Here is a 5,624-nt window from a genome sequence, read left to right on the forward strand (position 1 = left end):
GCTCATTGAATTCTTTCGTTTTTGCTTGATCCCTAACCATTCCACCAAGTTTCACACACACACACACACACACACACACACACACACACACACACACACACACACACACACACACACACACACACTTCCCCCACACACACACACACTTCCCCCACACACACACACTTCCCCCCCACACACACACTTCCAACCTCCCCCACACACACACACACTCACACTTCCCCCCCCACACACACTTCCAGCCCCCCCCCCCACACACACAGCTAGCAAGACAAGACACCCTCTCCCGCATCACGAGCGCGGGTGTAAAAGCAATATTCGTCGTGGGAGTGAACACATTACACTTTTCCTCTCTTCCTTTCCCTCCCCCTCCCCCCCGTGGACCCCCTCAGCCTGGCATCTTGAAGTACTCTGACCTTCACGTTCATTCACTGATGCATAATATTGTTGCGTTTTTTGTATTCGTTTTAGGTATGTGTGTGTGTGTGTGTGTGTTTGAGAGAGAGAGAGAGAGAGAGAGAGAGAGAGAGAGAGAGAGAGAGAGAGAGAGAGAGAGTGCGGGTGTGTGTGTGTGTGTGTGTGTGTGTGTGTGTGTGCGTGCGTGTGTGTGTGTGTGTGCGTGCGTGCGGGTGCGGGTGCTGGTGTGGGTGCTGGTTCGGGTTCCGGTTCAGGTGCGGGTGTGGGTGTGGGTGTGGGTGCGGGTGTGGGTGTGGGTGTATGTGTGCAGTTTTGTACGTGTATGTATACTCGTATATATATGTATGTAAATGTATGTGTGTGTGTTTGTGTATACTTATGCATGTATAATTATGTATGTGTATGTATGTATGTGTTTATATATACGCGTATGAACTATATGTATAGCCAATACGTATGTACAATATATATATATATATATATATATATATATATATATATATATATATATATATATATATATATATATATATATATATATATATATAATATATATATGTGTGTGTATGTCCCTGTGAATGGTGAGGTAGAATGTCACACACACACACACACACACACACACACACACACACACACACACACACACACACACACTTCCACCTCCCCCACACATACACTTCCACCCCCCCCCACACACACACACACTTCCACCCCCCCCCACACACACACACTTCCACCCCCCCCCACACACACACTTCCACCTCCCCCACACATACACTTTCCCACGCACACAAACACCAAAACACCGTCTCAACTCAAACCACTTTATATTCCTCATGCCTTTTTACTGTATTATATATATATATTGTATTTTTGTGTTTGGCAGTGTTTGTATTTCCATTTCTTTGTCCTGTAGTGGGTGAATTCCTTGTATTTTCTGTATTTTTTGTATTATCCACGTGGTAGGGACTGAGAGAGTATTTATAGGAGACAGGAAGCGATTATGTAGCGTGTTCTGTGAAGGTGAATCGGAACTAGGTGTATTTTGTAGGTATATTCCACGAGTTTGTGTGTGTGTGTGTGTGTGTGTGTGTGTGGAAGGGAAAAGTAAGTGTGTGTGTGTGTGTGTGTGTGTGTGGTGGTAGTAATAGTAGTAGTAGTAGTAGTAGTAGTGTTGGTTGTGTAAGTCGTGGCTGTGATATTCAGTGAGTGGGAATGAGTCTCCTTGGTTACTAGTCAAATCAATCCCTATTTTGACTACAGATGAAAAGAGACTACTTTTTTTTTTTTTTACTTGTCCAAAATTCTATCTATCTATCTATCTATAGCCAGACGCCCTAATCCCGCAAAGGGTGGCAGCAGACAAAACGCCTCCAAGTCGCTCTGTCACCCACCATTTGACTACCCTCCCCGCAACTCACCCCCCCTCCCTCATGTACCTCTCAACTCCATCCCTTCACCTCATCCTCGGTCTACCCCTCCCTCTCCCTCCCTCCACCTCATCTGCATACACCCTCTTAGTCAGTCTTTCATTCTCCATTCTCTTCACAAGTCCAAACCACCTCAGTGTATTTCTCCTAATCTTGTCAACCACATCCACATCCACCCCACAGCGTTCCTCCACTTCTTCACTCGTCATCCTGTCCCGCCACGTCACTCCACATGCTCCTCTCAAGTAACTCATTTCCACTGCTCTCACTCTTGACTTGTTCCCTTCTTGCAAGGTCCATGCCTCGCTTCCATACGTCAGGGTAGGGATCACAATACTATCATGCAGTGACTTCTTAACTTCCATACTCACCTCCCTATTTCTCATCACTGCTTTCAGTGTACCAACAACTTTCCTTCCTTGCTGTACCCTTTCACGCACTTCATCCCCCAAAGTTCCATCCTTACTCATCACACTACCCAGGTACTTGAATGCACTCACATTCTCCATATCCTCACCATCTAACCTCACTGCACACTCTTTTGACTTCATTCCTCTCAAACACCATAACTTTACTTTTGTTTACATTAACTTTCAGCTTCCTCCTCCTACACACTGTCCCAAATTTATTCACCAAACCTTGCAGCTCCCATTCATCTTCACTCAACAGTACTGTATCATCAGCAAACAGCAACACCGGAAGCTTCCAAATCTCACCCTCATTCATTAGAGCCACCCCCACATCCACTGCCCTACCTTGCACCTCCTTTACAACCCCATCCATATAAATATTAAACAGCCATGGAGACATCACACAACCCTGTTTCAGTCCCACACTGAGGTCAAAGAACTCACTCAGCTCACCATCCACTCGCACCGTAACCCTAGCTCCCTCGTACATACTCTTCACAGCACTCAACAATTTCCCCTCCACTCCATATATTCTTAATACCTTCCACATACCTTGCCTATCTATTCTGTCATAAGCTTTCTCCAAGTCCATGAAGGCAGCATACACTTTCTTTCCCTTCTCTAGATACTTCTCCACTAAACATCGTAGAACAAATATCTGATCTACACACCCTTTTCCCTTCCTAAATCCCCCTTGTTCTTCTCCAACTAGCTCCTCTGTCATATGCCTAACCCTATCAATGAGTATTCTACCATATATTTTACCAGTCACACTAAGAAGGCAAATATCCCTATGGTTACCACATACTTCTCTCTCCCCTTTTCCTTTGTACAGAGGAACAATTATACCTGATTTCCAGTCCTCTGGAACCCTTCCCTCTTCCCAAGCCAATCTACACAACTTCCATATCCACTCCACAACAATCTCACCCCCATACCTCAGCATTTCACCACACACTCCATCAATTCCATATACAAAACTGAAGATAGAAAAGTAATTGATTTTTGCACAATGATTCTCTCTCTCTCTCTCTCTGAAAAATTCCGTGCTGAATGAGGCTGCCACATATGTGTACTGAAGCATTATCCTGGAAGCTTTGTGTGTGTGTGTGTGTGTGTGTGTGTGTGTGTGTGTAAATAACTCTAGGTGTGGATCTTTGAAATAACAGAGAGAGAGAGAGAGAGAGAGAGAGAGAGAGAGAGAGAGAGGGGAAGGGTCTGCATTTATGTGCATATAAATTTAACTGTGTGCATATTTTTGGAAGAATATATGTGGAAGTATGTACGCAGTTTTACACACACACACACACACACACACACACACACACACACACACACACACACACACACACACACACACACACACAGCCACATTCTTCCTAAAATACTGTATACACAAGCTTGCCTTCGCATAGATACACACACACACACACACACACACACACACACACACACACACACACAGCCACATTCTTCCTAAAATACTGTATACACAAGCTTGCCTTCGCATAGATACACACACACACACACACACACACACACACACACACACACACACACACACACACACCTTGGCATTTACAACACCAGCTCACCTTATACAAATCTCATAAAATGGGATTATTTAACATTATCATTTTATTGTCTGTTTTTGTTGAATTATTTTTTATGTATTTCCTGTTTGTCTTCAGGTTTTAAGTGTTCGGTTCTGTTTTTCTGTTTGGTTGGTGGTTTGTTTTTGGTCTTTAGTATTGTGTTTTTTTACATGTTTTTGCTGGGAAGGTTTCGTGTTTTTGTCATTATTATTATTGTTATTATTATTATTATTGAGTTATTATAAAGTTGTGATATTTCCAAGGTTATTTGGCCTAGAGCATTCAAACTTACCAGCTTAGTCGTACAGGTATCCACGACTTTTGGCCAAATGTGGTGGCAATGCATGAACCGAATCTCCGGGTATATTGGGAACACAGAAAAGACAGTCTCAAGAACCGCAAGAGCTGGGAAGACGGTGAACAGATCCCACATTTTTAGACGGATAATATTTAGCAAGCAGTTTCGGTGCAGACAGCCCTCGTCTTCGGTGGAAAGATAGAAGGAATGACGTGTTAGGAAGCTGATATTTTGCCACTTTATAGTCTTAAGGAGGACGCAGTACGGAAAGGAGTTTGGTTCCAGTGGGTTGATTGTGCCCTGAGATCGCCTGGGGTAAAAAAAACTGAGACTTGTGGATATTCAGGATGCCACTTACTTTTCCATGAAGGACTAGAGTTACTGCCGCCAAACTCAGTGGACTTAGACTGTGATGATCTAAGGTGACGTGCACAAGATCAGTGACCCTGACTTCAAGGTCCTTTTATAGCTTGGCTTTTAGTTGGTAGTGGCTGTTATTATCATTATTATTGTTATTATTATTATTATTGTTATTGTTATTATTCTCTGTCTATCTGTACCTGTCTATCTTCATCTGTCCACCTGTCCATTCATCCATCTATCCCTCTATCTGTCCACCTGTCCATTCATCCATCTATCCCTCTATCTATCCACCTGTCCATTCATCCATCTATCCCTCTATCTGTCCACCTGTCCATTCATCCATCTATCCCTCTATCTATCCACCTGTCCATCCATCTATCTATCTATCCACCTGTCCATATGTCCATCTATCTATCCATCCACCTGTCCATCTATCCATCTATCCATCCACCTGTCCATCTGTCCATCTATCCATCCACCTGTCCATCTATCCATCTATCTATCCACCTGTCCATCTATCCATCTATATCTGTCTATCTGTCTCTCTATATTCTACTTACCTGTTCATTCTCCGTCTACATGAATATCTATGTCTATCTATCTATCTATTCATTCCATTGTACCATCTATCTATCAATCTGTCTTATCTACCTATCAGTATCTATCTGTCTGTCTACTCATTTTTTTCAAAGTATTCATGTCACTCATCTATCTATTATCTATCTATTAACCCATTTTATCTATCCATCTATCCTCTTATCTATCGTGTATCACTCTTCCAGCCAGACATGGAGAGCTCTAAGCAACTGTCCCGTGGTGATTTATTCTGAACCTAACACCTCAATATCCCATCTGTCTTTCTACCTATTGCCGGACGCCTCAATCCTGCGAGGGGTGGCCACAAACAAATCGCCCCCATGTCGCTCTGTCCACCCGCCATTTCACTGCCCTCCCCCCAGCTCACACCCCTCTCTCTCTCATATCTCAGTATCCTCTTGTATTTTGATAAGGGAATTGACATCAACACTTAAATGGAATAAGTAAATAAATAAATCGCTCAGGAAACGGTGCGACGATACCTGTGTCACATGGAGAGCGGAATTATCTATCC

Source organism: Coenobita brevimanus, chromosome 57 (assembly GCF_032717465.1).
Source record: "Coenobita brevimanus isolate Jiangsu-jjx chromosome 57, ASM3271746v2, whole genome shotgun sequence".
In the NCBI taxonomy this organism is placed as follows: domain Eukaryota; kingdom Metazoa; phylum Arthropoda; class Malacostraca; order Decapoda; family Coenobitidae; genus Coenobita; species Coenobita brevimanus.